The following is a 24337-nucleotide window of genomic DNA, read 5'->3' on the forward strand; positions in this document are numbered from 1 at the left end:
AGTCCACACTTCTCATTTGATCACAAAAGGGGAATGGATAAAAAGGGAGTTAGCCGCAAAGCCAGAATTAAACCGTTATCCTCTGATTAACCAGACAGTGTCTTTCCTCTGGGTTGCACCATCTGGCAGGGGATGTGCATGGTAACTTTTGTATCTGATTCAATATTAAGTGATTCCGATTATACTATGCTGTGTACCTTACTACAATTATTGTCATTTTACAGGTAAGAAAATAGGGGAAAGAGTTGCAGAAATTGATTAACCAGTACAACTAGTAAGTGGCAAGTTGAAACTTAAAAAAAAAAAAAGAAGAAAACACTCATAAACAGGCATGAGCAAGAGAGAGGTATCTATGTTTGAATATTCCTGTTCTTAAAATCCCATTTCTATTCATGAACTTAAAAATAATAATTGTTAAGTAACTAAGGCCATCTTTTTAAATATTTCATGAATTTTTCTTTGTTCAAAATTCGTAATGGTAGTAGCAACACTTTGTATTATTACTGCAGAGCTCCCAAAACTCAGCTTTTTCTAAAGGTTAGCTAGAAATTTTCAGAAAGGCAAAGCTGATTATATGCCTGCAGGGTGGGCCTGTACAGGAGAATTTTAGAGGTAACTTTCTATTTTCTTTCTCTTCTCAAATGAAGCAATATTCAAGGTACTTCAAATCCTTAACGTGTATTTTTTAAGCCACATTGACATTGAGTTCAACAAAATTTTCTCCACAATTTAAGGTGAAAAGCATTGTCCCTAAAAGCTGAAACATAGACATAATAGTTAGTGGAATTTTCTGAGATAGTTGATACAGTATGAACATTACCCACTGAAATAAAAACATATTAATGAGTAGAAACTAACCCACTTCCATTTATTTAACAACTATGTCTTGAATGTCCCCATAACTGCTACCCTTGTTGGCACTCCATATACATAGATGAGCAAGTTATCTCCTGTCTTCAAAGAAGGAAATTGTCCAACTACAAAGCAAATGTCTAAGCTAGTAACTTGAATGCTTTTTTGGTTAATATCATATTATATGATATAGAACAATCTCCAATATGTACAATTAAGAAATACAAAATTATTGTAAAAATAATTTATGGAATATAGTTTGAGAAATTAAAGAATAATAACGTATGCATTGCTTTGATTATTTTCTTAGAGTTACATAGGCAATTATTGAGAGAGATCGTGTTTGTCATATGGATTGAAGAGTTTTTTTAGAAATCCAAGAAGCTTTTGTAGAAGATGTCACTGGACTTGCTTTTTTCTTTTTTTTGAGACCGGGTCTCACTCTGTCACCCAGGTTGGTGTGCAGTCGCACCATGCAGCATCGACCTCCCTGGGCTGAAATGATCCTCCCACCTCATTCTCCTGAGTAGCTGGGACTACAGGCATGTGCCACCATGCGCGGCTAATTTTTTGTGTTTTGAGTAACAACAAAGTCTCGCAGTGTTGCCCAGGCTGGTTTTGAACTACTGGGCTCTAGCAATCTGTCCCCGTCAGCCTCCCAAAGTGCTGGATTACCGACGTGAGTCATTGTGCCCAGACGTATGTTATTATATGAGGAAGAACAGCAAGATTTTCAAGATAAAGAGAACGATAAGGCAGAAATGTGAGAAGTGGTAAGTGTTAGCTGCACTGTATTACCAGAGGATGAGGCAAGTCCGGGTGAGTGAGGTGGGAGCTGTAGCCAGGGCAGCATTGACAAGCTTTTTGGCACTCTGTTAAGACCTTGGATATGTGTTGCAGAATTGGAAATCGTATACCTAGAAATGGGTACTATCCCCCAGGAAAGAATTTCATTGACTTAAAAGAGTAACAAATTTTCCAGGAAATTCGCTTTATAAGAAATTCTGTACATGATCATTTCTTTTTGGAATTTATTTAAAAATATTGTGTTTATTAGTAGAAACAATAATTTGACATCATTTTCAATAATACAATGGACCAGATTCCTGAAAAATTAACATTATGGAACCCCTTGAATGTTGAATAAACATAATAAAAATGCTTTCTATTGCCTAGTTGAACTTAGAAGAAATTAAAGAACATCCCCAAAGTCCAAACCATCAGTGGAAACTGAAAACGAGAGTGGAACATGGGCATGAACACTTCCGCTATCCAGGGGGCATTAGTCAATTCTGACCAAATGAGCTGATATTTGTACAGCCTCGAGGGAGAAATGGACAAACCATTGAGTTACTAAAGAGCTAAAGTTGGTGAAAAATAAACAAAAATATATCAGTGTGTTTTGTGAGTGTTTGACTCAGGCCTATGGGAATAAAACAACAAAACTGTCCCCTAAGAGTAGACTTCAACCTTTCCATCAATACCTATCTGAGGGGCAGACATTTATACTGCATGCCACAGAATGTCCTGGAAAAGTATTAGCCTTTCATTATCCACCTGACACAGCAATGAACACCTTAATTACACCATATGTTCATGATGCCATGTTATCTTTATTGTTCTAACTTACTTCATCACCGCATGGAAGAAAATCTCAGAATAAAAGAAAGAAAAAGAGGAATCAGTCGGGACCATTGAGGCCTGGGGATTGGGTGAGATGCCTCAGCCTTGTTCCTACCAATTGAGTCGACAAGCATAGGGTACATGACAGCCAACTGTATTTTAACAAATGACCTGCATACGAGCAAGATAAAAATGAGAACCACCAGCAAATACAGTGGTTTACAAACAAGTTGTGTTTTTATTGCCAGTTCCAATAAAATCTCCTTGCTAGAGTCTGTAAGTTTGTAAATTTTCAGTCACACAATCAATACATCTTCAATAAATGTACCTTAATGCTTTCTAGGACTTTTTGTAGAAATATAAATGGCCTCTGAGATTTGAATTTTTCATGTATCAGTATGTGACTGCAGACAACTTGGAATGTGGGAGGAGAAAGAGTAGGGATACCTGATTTTTCTCGTAAGTAAATAGGGAAAGAACATACATAACATTGTGTATGGTGCACATCAATATTCCGTTTCCAGAGAAAGGACAGACTATTTTTTTTCTTTTATGTGTTCTATGAAATTAAATAATTCAAACTTAAAGCATTGGAACCTAAATTATTTGAGCCTTGAAAAGAATGTGAGTAAGTAGCCTGAGTCACGTAGCATGCAGCTGAAACTTCTGCTTCTCTGATTATAGATTAACTACCTCCCTTACTCTTGTACTGTAGGAAGAGACGTGTGCCTGCCCGCGTCTGCAGACAGAATCAAGGCTCCCATAGAGGGTGCTCTGGCCTCTCTCCAGAAGCAGGTGCCTCCTGGCTTGTGGCAGCTCCACTCTGATCTCACACAGGTTCCCCTGTGTGCAGGAAGCCTGAGACGTTAAATCCACATCCAATTTTGGTCAAGATTCCATCAATTCATTTCAGCAAGTTGTAGGAAGCAGAAGTATGTGGGGAATGGGTGGATGGCAAGAGTTGATTTAGCAAGGCATATACAAATCCCCAGGAAAAGGTGACTCCGCCTTTGAGAGACCACAGGTCCTGCCCTTTGACAGGAGGTGCTGACGCTGTGGCAGCTGTGGTCCCGGGGCCAGCAGGTCATTGTCTACTACGAGGACCAGAGCTCTGTGGGCCGGCACCACGAGCTGTAGCCAGGAATCTCCTACTGGTGGGGGAACAAGGTGAAGACCGATGCGCTCATCTGCTGCTACCTGGAGACCATGAAGAGCTGCGGCCGCTCAGAGATCCTGGAAAGACCTCATTTTCTACATGTCACTTGTTAGAGTCGATGGTTCAAGTTCTCAGCCAGATAATGGACGCCAGCTGCGTTTTTATTCCACTTTCCCCTGGGGCGGGGCCTGGGAAGTCTTGCATTTCTCCTGTTGTGTAACAGCAGATGTCAGCATTTCTCAGGATGGTTTCAAGATGATTATTTAGTCCATGTTGGAATAGGTTCTTTTTGGGACCAAATTACTCTTTTTCCGAAATAAAATCTGGGTACCTGGTTGCCATGGTGAACAAAATCGAGAAAGACACACTCATCGGCCATACCCATTGGCTACCTCAGCCCCATGACATTGCTGGATTAGGGTTCGAGAAGGCCCCATGGAAATGGAGGAGGAAATCATGGAACAGCCCTGATTTCCATCAGCCCTGAAACCCTGCGGTCTGTGTCAGGAGCTCTTCAATGTCTACACTGAATCCATACAGATCATTTAAATAAAGGAAGGTAATTAAAGTAAAAAAATAAAAATAAAAATCTTTACGTCTGAGGAAAGATCTAAAGGCTCAAGAGATAAGACAACCACCACCCCAAATCTATGACCTCTCCTTATGCAATATTAAAGCAATCTATCTTCCCTGGAATGCAGCAAAATGTCACCATCACATTGCTGTAAGTTATGTATTTCTTTACATGGAAAATATTGCAACTCTGTTAAAGTTCTCTATCTCTTCCTATATAAGCGAAACATCAACTTCCCCTTGGGAGCGCTGACTCTTTTCTATCGGAGTTAACCTGAGTGCCTATCCTCAAGCTTTGCACTTGGATAAACTCTAAACTTAACCATATTTTCTGAATCTCATTATTCAAGGCTGACATTTTGGTTACCAAAAAGGGAGTCAGAGTGAACCTCCAGTCATCCCCATCATTTCACTGACAACCAGAGCCTTGGTACCATCATGAGTAATTTTGGTTCATGAGACCTTGCTGGAGTCACCAAGGTTCTCTGGTAAGGCCCCTCTTTAGTTTGAATCTCCGGGCTTGGTTGAGATTCAGACTTTTTCAAGCAGTACAAATTCCTAATTTGACGGGGTTGGAATAGAAGCGCTACCTGCAAGGTAGAAGTTTCATTTGCTATTCTCTCAATACTTTGCTCATTGTAGATTTATGATTTTCACTACTTTGTGAGGCCAAGTTTTTCTTTGTTTGTTTGTTTCAATTACTCAGAATTTTTACAATCTTTTCTCTCATTCAAAATTTTGATCAGGGAGGAAATGGTTTCTCTTTAAAAAGAGAAAGATAATCTTTGTGACTTAAGTGAAAAAACTGTAATCTTTAAACTGGCCAGATTCTGAAGCTAGGTTCAACTGACAAATCTGCAGTTTTATTTTTGAGTGACCAAAATCATAAATATTCTTTTTTTTTTGCAATGGAGTCTCACTCTGTCACCCAGGCTGGAGTGCAGTGGTGCGATCTATGCTCACTGCAAACTCTGCCTCCTGGGTTCACGCCATTCTCCTGCCTCAGCCTCCCGAGTAGCTGGGACTACAGCCACCCGCCACCACACCCGGCTAATTTTGTTTTTGTATTTTTAGTACAGACGGGGTTTCACTGTGTTAGCCAGGATGGTCTCGATCTCCTGACCTCGTGATCCACCTGCCCCAGCCTCCCAAAGTAGTGGGATTACAGGCGTGAGCCACCACACCTGGCCATAAACATTCTTTATGAGGACAAACTACATCCTGAAGATGAGACATTGTTCCTCCTGGCTAAAAGACACTATAGCTGACAGAGGTGTTATGGGGGTATTGGAGCTCATAGCTCATGACGTGAAATGGTCTCATAGGAAATCCCTTAAGCAGAACATACAGAGAACTATGCTTAATATGAGAGGCATATGTAAATACTGATCAGCTAGTACCTTAAGAACTCAAGTCCCGGCCAGGCGCGGTGACTCATGCCTGTAATCCCAGCACTTTGGGATGCCGAGGTGGGCGGATCACCTGAGGTCAGGAGTTCTAGACCAGCCTGGCCAAAATGGTTAAACCACATCTCTAATAAAAATACAAAAATTAGCCAGGTGTGATGGCAGGTGCCTTTAATCCCAGCTACTTGGGAGGTTGAGGCAGGAGAATCACTTGAACCCAGGAGGAGAAGGAGGTTGCAGTGAGCCAGGATCATGGCACTGCACCCCAGCCTGGGCGACTGAGGGAGATTCTGTCTCAAAAAACAAAACAAAACAAAACAAAACAAAAAAAACCTCTCAAGTCTCTTGGGATCACCAAGGCACATAAAAGGGAGGAATCAACTCAAGGGTGACCTCTTTAGGAGCTATTCCCACAAGCAGCATACCCAATCCTAAAACCTCCCACTAGGTCTTCTGACAACTCTGTTAAATTTCAAAAGGAAAATCTAAATTATGGCAATCGCACTTCTAAAACCAAGTCTTCCTCCTTAAGGAAGAGACTCATTGTTAGAAACATCTGCTGGATTCATGTATAATATTTACGGTGTCTCTTCATGCAAATATTTAGAAAAATGGTCTCACATAACTCTCAATGACCTGAAATTACAATGTCCAAAATGGGGTGTCTTTGAAATACCTAAAGTAGTTTATCTGTGTATTCAATTAGAAAATAATCTCTAAAATAAAATGAAATACCTGGGAGAGTTATTTTCAGTGGTACTTAGAAGTTTCTAAAAGACATTCTGATAAAATCATTTATTTGCAGAAGGAAAACAAAAAATTGACTAAAACAATTTCTGAATTGAAAAAGACTGCTGAAATTTATTCTCCTTCAGCTCCTCCTTCTCTGTATGCCCCACTGACAGAACGTCTTTCAGGGGACTCACTTCCCATTCCTTCTGCTCCTCCTTCTTCTGTGTTTCAACTCCATTTCAGGAACACCATGTCTGTTAGAGAAAATCCTGCCTTGGTTTACTAACCATGGGCCATCATAGAACTTGAAGACATAATTAAAGAATTCTCAGATCCTCTTCAGTACCATATTTGATTTACTAGGAAATTTGAATTAAATATTTGAATGCATGATCCCAGATTCCCTGATTTATATCAGTGAGTTCACATGTTAGTGTCAGAAAGTAAAGGCAAAGATTGGATTGAAAAGGCAAATTAAAGAAATGCTTTAGGATGTCAATGAATTTTCTAAAGCAGACCATGAATGGCCCCAACAATCCTGCCAAAACTCTACTAGATGTTTTCCGTTGAGTTTTCTGAAAAGCAGTTGATTGAAACAAAGTATAACAAAGCCAACAAAATACTGAAGAGCCTGTAATAACATACTATAGAAGGTTTTGGGGAAAGAAAGTTTAAACAATATTCAGACCTGTCAGAAGAAAGTTATATTTACCACCAAAATGAAACACTGCTTAACTCAAACTTTATAGACATATTAGATGAAGAACTGGCAATTACAATAAAGAGACAACACCCCATTTAGGCTGTCTGTCAAACTCATGACCATGTTAACTCTGCCAACCAAATGTCCTGTACCCTAACCAAGGAGGAAAAGGAAAGGAAAACTAAACATAGAGAGAAAAGGCAAATACGGTCATGAGTTTAAACCTAGAACAATTGTTCAACTAATCTGTATCCCCTAAACAGCCTAGTACATTTCAGAACCAACCCATTCCCTGGTTTGCAATTACTGCAAAAAGCCTGGATAGTTTTTAAAAGACTGTAGAAAATTAAAATGGAAAGAACAACAAGAGGCCAAAGAAAAGGAAGAATAGGAATGTTTCAAGAAAACCAAAGAGACCTGCTGTTTTCTCCTCACTTATACCTTAGTGTAAATTTAAACTATTTTAAATGGAAAACAAACAAAACTGTTATTGACACAGGAGCTACCTTAGCAGTGATAAATCCCACCTTATTACAAGGTCTCATTCTTCAGAATCACAAAACAATACAAATGGTGAGATTAACAAATATTCCTACAACAGCATGTATACCTCAACCTACAATTTTCAGTCAGATCCCCTAGGGGAACACATATTTTACTCTTGGTTCCCTCAGCCCCTATCCATTTGATAGAGAGACCCTTTTCAGAATTATACAATACCGCATCTCTTTCTCTCAGAAAGGGGAAATGTATTTAGAATTAGAAGACAAAATAGAATCATTTGGTAAAATTTTTCTTTGAACTCAGATCTTTTTAATTCACAGATTACTATTTATATTGTCATAGAAGTAACTAAAATGTTAAATGAAGAAAAATTACAAGAACTGTTAAAAATACTATGTGATCATCAGTACCTGATGGAGTTAAAATCCCCCATCAATATTGGGAAAATTATCTCAGCTGTGCCAATTAAAATTCAAAGAGATCTAACAGAACCTCTTCTGAACCTTAAAAAATACCCTCTAAGATCAGAGGCCTTGAAAGGGATAAGACCTATATTGTTGAATTATATAATAAGAGGCTTGATTATATCTCATACAAGCCCATGTAACACTCCAATCCTCCCTATAAGAAAACCAAAGAGTAGAGGATGAAGACTTTTATAGGATCTGAGAAAAATGAATAATATTGTTATTCCTCAGCATCTATGAGTACCAGACTCCCATATATTGTTGACTGTCATCCCAACTGTTACTGCAATAGACCTATGTAGTTCATTCTTTAGCATTCCCATGGGTAAAGATAGTCAATTTCTATTCTCTTTCACCTGGGAAGACAGACAAATACCCATGGACAGTCATCCCTCAGGGATGTATGAAGAGCCCAACTTATTTTTCATAAATATTAAAGGCAGACTTTTTCGATGTCGTCTTCCCTAAAAAATCCACCTTGATACAGTACATAGATTATTTACTCTCTGCTCAGGGAATAAGCAAGCCTCCCTAGGTAATAATATTTTTTTACAGTAATTAGCTTCAAAGGGACACAAAGTCTCAGAAGAAAAACTTTAGTTCTGTTAAAAACAGGTGAGGTATTTAGGTCATCTAGTATTGAAGGAAGTTCTTTTTATCAATCTGTATAGAATAAAAGGAATATTAGCCTTCCCTAATCCAAAACTGTTAAACAACTGAGAGAACTTTTAGGGTTGACAGGATACTACAGAAACTGGATTCCAAATTTCACTTTGAAAGCTCAATATTTATATACTCTTTTAAAATGAGATAAGCCAGACCACCTGGAATGGACAGAGAAAAATCAGTTAACACGAGAACACATTAAAAGGAGTTTTATAGATGTTCCAGCATTAGGATATCCAAATTATAATATTCAGTTTTCATTGTTTACTCATGAAAATCAGGGAAACACCCTAGGCATTCTGACTCAAAAACATGAAAATCAAAATAGATGTGTCAGATACTGTAGTCAACAACTGGACCTTATGGCTAAAGGATTTCCAACTTGCATGAAAGTAATAACTGCTACTGCCCTGTTAATCAGAGCACAGATAAATCAAATAAATACTGATGAGATGTCCCTGTAGGGTCTTTGTTCCTCATTCTGTGAAAGTGCTTCTAAACTTGTACCACACTCAATGCTATTCACTGACTAGGCTGGCTCCTTAAAAAGTTCTTCTTCTTTCTTTTCCCCATATTATAATCTCCAGATGTAATAATCTAAATCCTGCCACTCTTCTACCCCTGCCATCAGAAGAAATGCCACATGATTACATAATTTCTCTTTCCCAGGGCAGACCTACAACCCCTATTTCCCATAAACACTAATGTTGTTTGGGTGACAGATGAATCTTACTTGAAGTATAAATGTAGAATTCATCATAAAGGTTATGCTATAGTATATTCAATTGAGGAAATAGAAAGTGCTTATCTTCCAGAAGCAATCTTGGCTCAACAAGCAGAGTTAATAGCATTAATTAGAGCTTGTCAATTGTCAAAAGTAATAACTGCTAATATTTATACAGAGAGCTAATATGCTTTTGCAGTAGCTCATGACTTTGGAATACTACGAAACATAGGACTTTTTGACCTCTTCCAGTCAGTCCATAAAAAAGTGGACACCTTGTTTTACAATTATTGGAAGTCAAATTATTGCCAAAATCATTACCATTATCAAGATTCCAGGCCATACAAAGTCAAACACTGCAGAAAGCAAGAGAAATCAATTAGTAGATTACATGGTCTAAAGAGCTGCTCTAAATGTATCTGAACACGAAAATCAACCCATTTTAGCTTTTAAGAAAGCATTTGATTCTAATATAAAATTAGCTCAATCTAAAGCTCCAAAAGCACAACAAGAAAATTGGGAAAGATAGGGGAACATAATCTTCTGAAACTGACTGTGGTATGGACAAAATGGTCTACCCATAGTTCTAACCAAATTATAATCATCTTTCTTAGTATATTTTCCAACTCATTGAAACATAACCCAGGAAAGCTTTCATAGTTTTTAAGGTCCTTTTTCTTTACAGAAGGCCTTTTCAAAGTATGGCAATTATATTTTATTCATCTACCACTATTACAAGGATGCAAATATGTTCTAATGATGGTTTGTATGTTTTCTCATTGAGTGGAAGTATTTTCAAGCAGAAAAGCAATAGCCTTAGCAGCAAGTAAAATTATCTTAGATAAAAAAAGTATTCCAACCTGAGGAGTTCCCCTAGAACTTTATACTGACAGAGGTGCTCATTTCAGTAGGCAAATAACTCAGTCAGTATGAAAAATACCTATCACTGCCAGTCATCTGAATTAGTGGAACGCACAAACAAAATAATTAAAACTCAATTGACCACCTGTAATCTCAGCACTTTGTGAGGCTGAGGCAAGAGGATAGACTAAGGCCAGAAGTTTGAAACCACCCTGGGCAATATAGAAAGAACTTGTCCCTACAAAAAACTTTTAAAACTTAGCCAGGCATGGTGACACATGTCTGTAGTCCTAGCTCCTCGTGAGGCTGAAGTGGAAGGATTGCTTAAGTCCAGGAAATTAAGGCTTCAGTGAACCTTGATCATACCAGTGCACTCCAGCCTGGGCAACAGAGCAAGAACTTGTCTCAAAAATAAATAAATAGGCCAGATGCAGAGGCTCATGCCTGTAAACCCAGCACTTTGGGAGGCCAAGGTGGGTGGATCACTTGAGGCCAGAAGTTCAAGATCAGCCTGGCCACCATAGCGATACCCCATCTCTACTAAAAATACAGAAATTTGGCTGGGCATGGTGGCACATGCTTATAATCCCAGCTACTCTGGAGGCTGAGGCTTGAACCGAGAAGGTGGAGGTTGCAGTGAGCCAAGATAATGCCACTACACTCCAGCCTGGGAGACAAAGTGAGACGCTGTCTTAAATAAATAAGAATGAAAACCTCAAATGGCAAAATTAACTGAGGTTTTTAAAATTCCTTGTCCAAAATATTTTCCATTAGTTTTGCTTAGCCTAAGATTAACTCCCTTCGGTAAGCACCAACTGTCTCCACTTGGAATTGTAACAGGTAGATCTTTGAAAATGTCTCCAGGAAAATTTTGAATCAATGATATGAAAAGAGAATGTGGTCTTAAAAACAGCTAACTGAAAACTGTAATTTAGAACAAGACTCTTTCCACAGTGAGCTCCTGGACCTCAAGGACCTTGGGATTCAACCAGGAGTCTTTGTCTATTTGAAACAGAATCTTTTAAAAGACTCCCTCCAACCGAGGTAGAAAGGACATTATCAGGTGCTTCAAACTAACCCTCGTGCTGCTAAGCTAAAAGTAATTGATTTCTATTTACACATCACCCATTTAAAGAAAGTTACTTTGCCAATTTGTACTTCATCTCAAACCTGTGATCTACGATGGAAATTCTCCATAACTAGCAAAGATGAGAAAAAGACATCTGAGGTAGACAGCTTTTCCAAGACACCAGACCGTTATGTTTTGTTGCTACTATCATCTGCTGTTGCCAATGAAGCAAACCTTTTTTTGCAATGGGCTCAAGACTAATGGATTACAGAAAACCACTTGTTGGGTATACAGCCTCATGCCTCTTTCCAGTGAGTCTGGCCTACTGTGGTAGATATCTCCGTTCCAAGACAAGATTGGGTAGAACACCAGAAATATATCTGTTTCTCAAGGATAGTCATTGGTGCTTAACACTTGTATGACCAAGGATGTTATACATCACTGGCTTAATTATAGTACTTTACAAAGTAAAGGATATAGGGAAAGATTTCTGGTAAATGAAACCAATTGTTTAGCCTTAATGATAGCATTGATCAAACTGAGCAATAAGGCCACTCAATTTGAGGAGGATAGAACACAATTTGAGATGGTCTTATTTGGTTTACCCTGTCTTTTGGTCTGCTCAGTGAGCTTGCTCCTTCAGGTTGGGAACAAAAGAATCACATCAAAGACACATGGCCCGATAGCACTAGAATTATGGGAAGGATACCTAAGGGAACAGTGTATCCACACCATTATATTAAAAGTACTGATTGACATGCTATTGTGTGGGAAGAGTGACTGGGTGTTTAATCACTAGCTCCAAGTAAAGCCTATTGGCTATGCAGCACCAGTCTATGGTCATGGCTACCAGGAGGTTATTTAGGACTTTATTTTCTAGGTTATACCTAGGTACAGGTTCAAATATTTCATACTCTTTTAAAGCACGCCCATTTTCCTTACTAACAATCTTGTCGGGTTCATTCTGTATAATCATTTAGCTTCTATCTTTCTGCCACAACTGGGTACTACAGATGGCATTTGGCATGTAGATGCCCTAAACAATTATAGAAAAAAGCCTGAAACAATACCTCATGGATATCTTGTTATTCAACAATAAAGTTTGTCTCATGAGAAAGGCTGCATTACAGACCCATATGGCATTAGACATACTCAATGGAGCCTAAGTGAGAAGCTGGGCTATCATAAAAGCTGGGTGTTGTGTGTATATCCCAAATGAATAAGACAACATCACTAAATTACTGGCTGACATTAAAACCCAAATAACCAGTCCTTTCTAAACAATTGGCTAAGCAGCTTGTTTGGATTTTGGGGACCCTGGTAGAAGAAGCTGTTACCTATTCTAGGAATTATAATCATTTGTTGTGTTTCGTTCTGTTTTTGCCTTTACTGCTGCTGTGGTATTTGTTTGCAGTGGACCCAATGCAAAACTAAATAAAACAAAATAATTATCAGGCAAAGAATTGCATTAATTGAAGAGATACAGCTGTGTAGTCTGATTCAGGTCACACAAGCATGTCCTTCACATTGCTCTAAATTAGTCTTATACCACACCAGCTTTATAACCTGACAAATTCCTTCTGCTATGGGATATGACTTTCTAGGAATGAGCCTTCCTAGCGATGTGGGACTAAGCTTCTGAACATAAAAGGAGCCAAAACAGCTTGAATTCATCTATGATGTTTTCTTTGAAAGATCTTGATGAAAAGGAAGAAATTTGAAATTAAAAAATTTAAACATAAAGCTGTTGAAACTTTAAATTATTTGAGCCTTGAGAGGAATGTGACTATGTAGCCTGAATCACATAGAATGCAGCTGCAAATTCTGCTTCTATCATTATAGATTAACTCCCACCCTTATTCCTGTACTATGGATGATTAGGAAAGACTAAAAGGTGAAAGAGATAAGACCCCCCCCTTGAGCCCATTAAACCCCCTTAGGGAACATTAAAGCAATTTCCCTTGGAATGTAGCAAACTGTAACCAATCACGTAGCTGCAACTTATGTATTGGCCTTGGAATGGAAAATGTTGCAACTTCTAAATTTCTCTATCTCTCCCTGTATAAGTGAAATCTTTACTTCTCACTTGCAAGCACTCATTCCATTCTTTTGCAGTCAGTGTTATCCAGGTGGCTATCCTCAAGCTTGGCACTTGAATAAACTCTATACTTAATCACATCTCCTGATTTGCATTATTTAAGGTTGTCATTTCCTGTATGCTTTTATTAATTTATTTCCATTATATGTATTCATTTAGGCCTTAATGTTTATTTGAATACTACAGTTCATATTATGTGACTTTATATTCTCCCTCAGTCATTATCATTGATTATTCCTGCTTTTTTATTAAACAACTTTGCACTTTGTATGAAATCACAATTGCCTCATGCAGGTAATCCTCTACGCAATAAAAAATGCACTCTTCTTAAGATAATGAAGAAGTTTCTATAGACCGGAGGACACCTTACTGAATTAGAATGTACCAAATGCAGGGGTATTAAATATTCTGGATTTCTGCTTTGTAAGGCATCACACTTTTTACTCCAAATCCTGTGTGTTTTCTGTAATGAGGAAAGCAAAATGAAAAATATCTTATGCAAATGTTATGTGTCTGACAATTCACATACATTTTCTTTAACAAATCATTTAGCTATGTTCATTTTATACATAATCCAAGCCTCTCCAATATCCCAATATTTTGATCATGCCATCATAGGAAACAAAAAATCAGATTCTAGCCCGATTTATACGATACCCTAGGTATTTTTCTTTTACTCTGATATTTTAAGTCAGGAATGTCAAAAGCTGAGTAGCCACATGTCAATTCCCTGATCTCTTTTTTCCTATTTGGCATTTTTGAATTAGGAAAAATTAGAACTAACATTTAATCAATATCTACTTATGTCATGTACTATGGTGAGTGATTGGCCCACATTTTTATTTTTTTTCCCCCCAAAATGTCATATCACACTATTTTCTTTTTGGAGTTGAAATAATGGAACATTACTTAAAACTGATGATGCTCTAGTATAATACAGCTGGTGAAGGGGTAAATAACTGATAGAATAAATCAGTTTTAGAGTTGAGATCCAAAGTCTAACTCTCCACTAGAAAGTGTTAACAAGAAACTGACGGCCTAAAATAGGCGGAAATTGGTATCCATACCCATGCAGTTCCACAATAACTAACCAGAGCTGGGCCAAGAAAAAACAATGTGAAGAACAAATAGTAAATATTGAATATTTGCTAGAGAAAGTAACCACCCTTCTCTTCTTATTTACTTGGTGGAAAAAAAGAGGAAACCCCTTTCCAAATCTAGATCTGGCAAATCAAATCAAATTCTCAGGTATGAAACATCAGCATCAGGTGAATTAAAGAGGTAGAGTTAGCTACCACGCTAAAGGTGACAAACAACAGAGATATGGCCCCTAATAGATATACCCAAGTTTTGAAGTACAAGCTGTGGGAAGCCTGTGAAATTGATACAAGGGTTTAAAAAAATTATTTAGGTAGATAGTGAGGGTAAGAGAGACCTTTGTGAAATTTCCTTTTAATAAAAAGCAGCCCCAAAGTAATTTCTTTTCTAACAAAAAGCAGCCTGAAAAGTCAAGCTGCAAACATAGCTAAGCAAGCAGGAAGCTTGCATAAGTAAATGCCAGCAGCTGCGCCAACAGAAAAGGGATACCTGGAAGCCAGGTATGTTCAACATGGAGGCTCATTCTTCCCTTTTGTTTGTTGCCAAGTGTGCAGTAAAGAAGCAGACAACATGGCGCCGGCCAGGTAGAGAACCTATCTGCATAATAAAAGACTAGGGGAGAGTGGCCAGCTTCCTCAAGCACTATGTAAATGGCACACCTGGTCCAACCAATCCCTTGTGCCCTATGTAAATCAGACACTGCCTCCTCAAGCTCATCTATAAAATCAACTACATCTCCCCACTAACGGGGAGATCTGCTCAGAGCCCCCTCCCTTTGTACGAGGGAGCTTTCCTCTTTTGCCTGTTAAACTTCCACTCTTAAACTCACGTCTTGTGTGTCTGTGTTCTTGATTTCCTTGGCGTGAGGCAACCAACCTCGGGTATTACCCCAGACGATTGAAGACACTTCAAAATTACCTCATTCCTGCACCTAATCCCATGTATATAGGGTGCATATTTAGTATATCATCCAAATTAGGACCCTTCTTGAAGTGTGTGAAGGCCCTAATAATAGTCAGATTTTGAGAGAAGGAATAAACCAGGATGATTCCAAAAGAGTCCAATATGTGTTGATCCTGCATATGTAACACCAGGCCACTCCTCAGACGGCACTTGAGCATGTTCTCATGCCAATTAATGCCTCTCCACGTTTTTTTTGTTTTTTGTTTTTTGTTTTTGAGGCGGAGTCTGGCTCTGTCACCCAGGCTGGAGTGCAGTGGCGCGATCTCAGCTCACTGCAAGCTCCGCCTCCCGGGTTCACGCCATTCTCCTGCCTCAGCCTCCCGAGTAGCTGGGACTACAGGCGCCTGCCACCACGCCCGGCTAATTTTTTGTATTTTTAGTAAAGACGGGGTTTCACCGTGTTAGCCAGGCTGGTCTGGATCTGCTGACCTCGTGATCTTCCCGCCTCAGCCTCCCAAAGTGCTGGGATTACAGGCGTGAGCCACGGCGCCCGGCCCTGCCTCTCCACGTTTTTCTAGTTTATCAGGTTCTATTTGTTCCTCAAATAGTATCCTGCAATGCCCAAGATACACTTTCTAAATTTGCTTTCCCAAAGACCAACATTTCTACATGCTCTAAATTATTTTCTATCAAAAGGAAAATAGGCTCTTTTGCCAAGTAACTCATTTTCCACCACTGGGGAAAATGAGAAATTTTGGAAATAGAATATTTTATCTCATCCATAAAGTCAACAAATTAGTTCCGAAAGCCTAAGAGAAACTCACGCAGAGCTCCTATAATCCCAGAGACCACCCATAGGAAACTTCAGGGGAAAGAACGACAAAAGAGCCCCAAGATTCCTAGTTATGTTTTTGCCTATCACAAATTAACATTTCATAATAATAACGCCTCATGGATCTGCTAAGGAAATATTCTGACAGGTGCTTCTTTGAGGCTATCAAATGAAAACTCTGTTGTTTTTCTTACCCAAACATTATGAGAAGGAAACAGGTAAAATAGCTGGAATGATCGTCATTCATCATTTGGCACTGAAAATCTGAGCCTGTCTCTTGGGCATCTTTTCAGTTATTTATGTTTCCTTTTTAGTCCATGTATGATAAACTTTTGTCTGCAAAATAAATCACCTGAAGACAGCAGTAATGTTTCAATTTTTATGAACACAAAATATATAATCACTAATCAGAACTATCAACAATGCAAAATGACTACAATGAGTCATATTTTCAGACATAAAATGGGACTCTGATGTTGCAATACCTGCTGTAGCATTTTCATCAGAAAACGTAGAACTCCTTTTAGAGTCCTGAAATGACGCATGCGGTTTTCATACCTCTAGCTCTAATTTTAGCTAGCAGTCTTTTAGAAAGCAGGGAACCCCTAATTTTAATAGCACCTTGAGACCGATGCTTTATTTTAAGAGAGAAAAGAAGTAAATTCTAGGGAGAGGAAGTAGTATTCTCCCGCAGTGTTACACTGCTAGTGAGGACCACAGTTAGAACTGGAGACTGGATGGAGCTGAGTCCCTGGCTCATTGCACTGTTTTCTTCCAGCTTTATTTAGATATGATTGATAAAAATACATTTAAAGTGTAAAAATGTGTTGTTTTGACATATATATTCATTGTGAAATGGCTACCACAATCAAGCTAACATATCCGTCACCTCAACCTACCATTTGTATGTGTGCACATACATGTGTGTTTACACAGTGAGAACATGAGATCTACTCTCTTAACAGTTAAATTTCAAGAATTATTATTAATTACAGTCACCATGCTGTACATTATGTCTCCAGAACTTAACTGAAAATTTGTACCTTTACCAATATTTGCACTTTTCTCTCTCCCTCAGCTCCTGATAACCACTATTCCACTTTCTGTTACTATGAGTTTGAATTTTCTTTTTTTTTTATTCCACATATAAGTTTGATCATGCAGTATTTGTATTTCCATGTTTAGCTAATTCCATTTAGTATAATGCCCTCCAGGTTCATGCATGTTGTTGCATTTGTATCAACATCTTTGCCCTCATGACCATCTTTGTCCTCTGATACCTACCAGTGCTCTTAATTTTAATATTACTGTTTTTTCTTTGTGTATGCCATCCTATAATCTCTACTTAAGTCTCATATGGTAATATTGACCTTCTCTTGGCCTCCTTACACCCTGGCTTTAGCCTTTGTTTGTGTATTACCTTGGTCTCTCTTTATCCTTTATTTATGAATGCATTTATATAGCTTAACCTTTGATAACATGCATATTAAATAGAATAGGCTTAAAAAAGTCTCTGATCCTTTTTTGTCTCTTTGCATTCTCCTACATTTATAAACTTGGAATAAAAGCTATTAAATGCATTAGAAATAAAAGAAACAAAATAGTATGAGAGGGATACATTTTTAAGGCTGATCATCATACTAAATATTGTCAGGTCTATATTTTAAGGAAAACAAAACTGCTAGTCTTAAAGGAGGCACTTTAGAAATACGCCCTAGACTTTGGCAACAGTCTTCTAGCTGGTGTCTTGGCTAGCAGCCACCTTCTCCTCCATTTCATTTCCAGCCAACTGCTGAACTGATCTTCCTAAAATGCAAAATGCATCATTTCATTTAGCAGTCTAAATGCCTTCTGTGACTTCCTATTGCTTAGAGAAGAGAAGATACATTCATTAACTTTGAGGTTTTTCCATAATGTGCCCTACCCTCACCTTTCTACTTGTGTAGCCTTGTCTCTGGCCCCTGATCAAGACAAGTGGGATGCTTCCCTGCTTAACAACAACAGCAACAACAATCCTCTAATATATCATAACTTCCTTTATGCCTCAGTGACTCAGTGTATATCTTTTTTTTTCTGCTTCAGATTTAGCTCTCTCTTTTTGAATAGGAAACCATTTTCACCCTGCAAGATCAAATCTAAATTTTAGAATTTCTATAGTTTCCTAACTTATGCATTCATCTTTTCTCAATCCATATACTCAGTCGAAAAATATTTGAGAGTGTTTTCTAGGTCCTTGGCTCTCTTTGAGATGTCAGGAAGAAAAATGCCAAAAAAAAAAAAAAAAGACACACAAAAAAGCTTTTTTTTCTCCCATGGCATTTATATCTTAAAGGCTAGAAAAATTAAAAATTAACAAATAAGTAAGAATGTATTTTAAGATAATATTGAGTACAATAATAAAACCAAGGTTATAATGTAAAAATGCCAGGGAAAAGGGATGAGTGTCATAAACTTGGTTGCTAGGGAGGCAACTTTTTTTTTTTTTGAGACGGAGTCTCGCTCTGTTGCTCAGGCTGGAGTGCAGTGGCCCACTGCAACCACCACCTCCCAGGTCCAAGCAATTCTCCTTCCTCAGCCTCCTGAGTAGCTGGGATTACAGGCACGCGCCAGCATGCCCGGCTAATTTTTTGTATTTTTAGTAGAGACGGGGTTTCACCATGTTGATCAGGCCGGTCTCAAACTCCTGACCTCGTTATCTGCCCTCCTCAGCCTCCGAAAGTGCTGGGATTACAGGTGTGAGCCACCGTGCCCGGCCTAGGGAGGCAACTTTTAGGAACCTTTTCTTGAACTGAATGAGTGAAGGGAGCTAGAGTGGGAGAGACAGAGATTTCAAAAACGTGATATAGGAATACGAAAGATCTAAAAGGAACCAACATTGTTTTGTGGAATAGAAAGGGGGGAAAGGTGGGGAAAAGATTGAGAAATCGGATGGTTGCCGTGTCTGTGTAGAAAGAGGTAGACATGGGAGACTTTTCATTTTGTTCTGTACTAAGAAAAATTCTTCTGCCTTGGGATCCTGTTGATCTGTGACCTTACCCCCAACCCTGTGCTCTCTGAAACATGTGCTGTATCCACTCAGGGTTGAATGGATTAAGGGCGGTGCAAGATGTGCTTTGTTAAACAGATGCTTGAAGGCAGCATGTTCGTTAAGAGTCATCACCACTCCCTAATCTCAAGTACCCAGGGACACAAACACTGCGGAAGGCCGCAGGGTCCTCTGCCTAGGAAAACCAGAGAACTTTGTTCACTTGTTTATCTGCTGACCTTCCCTCCACTATTGTCCTGTGACCCTGCCAAATCCCCCTCTGCGAGAAACACCCAAGAATTATCAATAAAAAAGAAAAAAAAAAAAAAAGAAAAGGAAGAAAAATAACAACAGAAGAATGGTTTTATTGGAATGTGATACACAAATTGAAATTGGTAGAAGATGATGCACACCTTGCTCCCTGGGGGATGAGGGGTGCAAATATCTATACATACTCCTGCTTCACTGTTCTTATATCTATTTATTTTCATATTTATTTTGCTTTGTATGTTCACATATCAGAGCCCCTACTAGCTTGTGAGATACTTCCACAAAAATACAGTTTACACATTTTGTCATATTTTTCTGTGCCTAGAATGGCCTGAGAAAACATGAAGGGTGTGTAGACTCATATGTTCATTCACTTATTTATTTCTTTATTTCAAATGTATTTACTGAGGGCCCAATAAAGAGCAGGTACTATGTATAGATATTGGTGATAAACTGATCAGCTAAGATTGTTGTAGCCTCTGCCTTTATTATAGAATATGTAGGTGATTCACCAAATTACTGCATTGATTAATATAGAATTAAAATTTAATAGGTAATATAAAGGAGAGATACGTATACTATGTTTAGGAATCAGAGAAGATGTTCAGGTAGATTCTAAGCCACAATCTGAAGAATAAATAGGAGCTTATTTCATGAATATTTTGGCTAAAAGAAGAGCTTAAGAAAAGGCCCTAGTTGTGGAGGGCAAGATGCACAGCATTGAAAGAAAGCTACCCTTGCAAATCATATAAAGGATTTTGGCTTTTACTCTAAGAACAATGGGAAGTCCATCGTTTCATCTTAAGTAGCCACCCAAGTATTATTAATAATTAACTATGCTTGACAAACACTGTGAGTTCCCACCTCATGGCTAATCAATCTTTTCTCTATCCCTACTGCTGCCATAAAATATAATAAAATATCCAGATGACTTCCCTGACGAAAACATGACATAAAATAACCTTCCTCCTTTCTTTTCAGGATCACGCTTCCACTGTTTTCATCTAGATACCTGTTCTCATGCCATTCATGTGATGTTTATTGCCCTAAAAATGCAGCGTTGTCACTTGTCTTCGTGACTTTGAACCTCTGTTCATTTGTGCTGCCACACCTGAATGAATTCTCGTCGGAGGAGCAATAACCTGATTTACAATGAGAGATCAGGCATCTCTTCATGGGTCGTGTGCACAGGATTTAGAATCTGGGGTTATCATTGACAATCTGGTATCTATCTCACGCAACCAGAAATTGTTATTCGTCTAGATGTGGAATATGAGAATTTGTGATACATTTTCAGGGTTGTTTTTCATTTTAATTTCTTAATTTTGATGAAATTAGCCTACAAAGGATATTAATGATCCTACCAATCAGAGTCAAAAGTTGTAATCCTGCTAGTGTCTTTAGGAATAGAATTCAAAACTGAGAAGGCTGCCTATCTCTACCCCAAACCAGCCTATATTTTGATTTAGTTTATGGAGGCAGAACAGAAAGTCTCTAAGAAATAATTTAAGTATCTTCCAAGAAAAAAGATACAGGGGAAAACGAATCAGGAATAACGTCACCATGCTGGGCACAATGTTCTAGTTTTATTATGACAGTAGTCACAGCTTCTGCATAAGATGTGGCTGCTTTATTGGACCCTGCTGACCACTAACCATGACAAAACTAAAGAATAGCCCACCAAAAAAATATGAGCAAACAAAAGAGACAAAGGAAAGAAAATAACAAAACCTATGCTTCTACTTTACTTTCTCTCCCTCTCTTTCTCCCTCTCTTTCTCTCTCTCTGCATACATAAATTTTTCATTTGTTAGAAGCTGTACATATACGGGGGACAGAATCTTGCATAGCTGCTTTATTTATTCATTGCAACGGGATTTCTCAACCTCTGCACTATTGATATTTTGGACTGAATAATTTGTTGCAAGGGGCTATCCTGTGCATTGTAGCATTTTTAGCAGCATCTTTAACCTCTACCCACTAGATGCCACTAGCACCCTTCTGCCCCTGCCTGTGATACAAAAATATCTCCATATATTGGCAAATGTTTCTTGGGGGCAACAGTGAGAACCATAGTATTACAAAATGAATTAAGGGTCTAATATGATCAAGAAAATGTACTAGATAATTTACATTTCCACATGCTCTGTGCCTTTGTCTATATATCTATATACGAAGCCCATTAAGTTGTGTATATCCTGTAGGGGTGATTCTTACATTATCTCATTTAATTCTCACAAATATTCTTGAACCAGATATTTTTATTACCTTCAACTCATGTTGAAACTAAGGTTCAGAGAAGTTAAGTAACTAGCTTAAAATCGATAAACAATAATTGGTAGTGAAATACAAAAACAATAAAAGGTATAACCAGGATAGGAACCTAAATACTCTCATATAAACCACTGACAGATTGGGAACATTTTGATTAATTATCATCTAATTTGATGTCTAAGTTTTACAAATAAAATTTTGAAATTCACTACCTTATTACTTTCATTATATTTCAAATATACACACAATAAAAATCTCTCATGCATGTAAAAAAGAGCATATTTTCAAAGACCGTTCATGTCCTATTTCTGTTATATCTCTCATAACAACCCCATGAGGGCAGCATCACAGGAGTTATGCTCATTTTATAGCTGTAGTAACTGTGGATCAGGGAAGTTAAATGACTCACACAAGTACTTATAGTCTATGTACAACAGAACTTGGATTTATCTAATATATACATATGCATGTACGCACACAAATGTACACACCTATGTAAATGTCTGTCAGAATATCATGACCACTGGGTATGTCTCTAACATACTAATTTTGGGTTTTATTATTATTACTTTCTAATTTCTTCTAAAAGCAAAAATGGGATACATGTGCAGAACGTGCAGGTTTGTTACATAGATATACATGTGCCAAGGTGGTTTGCTGCATCTATTGACCCATCCATTAAGTTACCTCCCCTCAACTCCCACCCCACAACAGGCCCTGGTGTGTGTTGTTCACCTCTCTGTGACCATGTGTTCTCAATGTTCAACTTCCACTTATGAGTGAGAACATGCGATGTTTGCTTTTCTGTTCCTGTGTTAGTTTGCTGAGGAAGATGGCTTCCAGCTTCATCCAAGTCCCTGCAAAGGACATAATCTTGTCCCTTTCTATGGCTCCATAGTATTCCATGGTGTATATGTGCCACATTTTCTTTATCTTGCCTATCATTGATGGGCATTTGACTTGGTTCCATGACTTTGCTATTATAAATAGTGCTGCAATAAACATACGTGCGCATGTGTCTTTATGGTAGAATGATTTATATTCCTCTGTGTATACACCCAGTAATGGGATTGCTGGGTCAAATGATGTTTCTGCTTCTAGATCCTTGAGGAATCACCGTACTGTCTTCCACAATGGTCGAACGAATTCACATTCTCACCAATAGTGTAAAAGTGTTCTTATTTCTCCACAGCCTCGCCAGCATCTATTGTTTCTAGACTTTTTAATAATCGCCATTCTGACTGGCGTGAGATGGTATCTCATTGTGGTTTTGATTTGCATTTGTCTAAGGATCAGTGATGTTGAACTTTTTTTCATATGTTTGTTGGCCACATAAATGTTATCTTTTGAGAAGTGTCTGTTCATATTCTTTGCCCACTTTTTGATAAGGTTGTTTTTTTCTTGTAAATATGTTTAAGTTCCTTGTAAATTCTGGATATTAGACTTTTGTCAGATGGGTAGATTGCAAAAATCTTCTCCCATTCTGTAGGTTGCCTGTTCACTCTGATGATAGCTTCTTTTGCTGTGCAGAAGCTCTATAGTTTAATTAGATCCCATTTATTAATTTTGGCTTTTGTTGCCATTGCTTTTGGTGTTTTTGTCATGAAGTCTTTGCCCATGCCTATGTGCTGAATGGTATTGCCTAGGTTTTCTTCTAGAGTTTTTATGGTTTTGGGTTTTACATTTAAGTCTTTAATCCATCTTGAGTTAATTTTTGTACAAGGTGTAAGGAATGGGTCCAGTTTCAGTTTTCTGCATAATGCTAGCAATTTTTCCCAGCACCATTTACTTAATAGGAGTTCCTTTCCCTATTGCTTATTTCTGTCAGGTTTGTCAAAGATCAGATGGATGTAGATGTGTGGTGTTATTTCTGAGGTCTCTGTTCTGCTACATTGGTCTATATGTCTTTGGTACCAGCATCATCCTGTTTTGGTTACTGCAGCCTTGTAGTATAGTTTGAAGTCAGGTAGCGTGATGCCTCCAGCTTTGTTCTTTTTGCTTAGGATTGTCTTGGCTATATGGGGTCTTCTTTGATTCCACAAGAAATTTAAAATAGTTTTTTTCTAATTCTGTGAAGAATGTCAATGGTAGTTTGATAGGAATAGCTTTGAATCTATAAATTACTTTGGGCAGTGTGGCCATTTTCAAGATACTGATTCTTCCTATCCATGAGGATGGAATGTTTTTCCATTTGTTTGTGTCCTCTCTTATTTCCTTGAGCAGTGGTTTGCAGTTTTCCTTGAAGAGGTCCTTCACATCCATCATTAGCTGTATTCCTAGGTTAACATACTAATTTTGAATAATTGATCTCACTTTACAGCATCCTCAAATCCCAGGCAAGAAGTATTCAAAGTTCTTATTTATTTTTCTTTTACACTTAGTAAGCTTTTGAACTATATTTCCTCAAACACTTTTCCCTCAAAATCAGATTTCTTATATCTTGGTCATGGGAAATGGAATGTGATTATTTTACTTCAATATAAATCATGTGGAATGGACTTA

Source organism: Pan troglodytes, chromosome 18, assembly GCF_028858775.2.
Source record: "Pan troglodytes isolate AG18354 chromosome 18, NHGRI_mPanTro3-v2.0_pri, whole genome shotgun sequence".
Lineage (NCBI taxonomy): Eukaryota > Metazoa > Chordata > Mammalia > Primates > Hominidae > Pan > Pan troglodytes.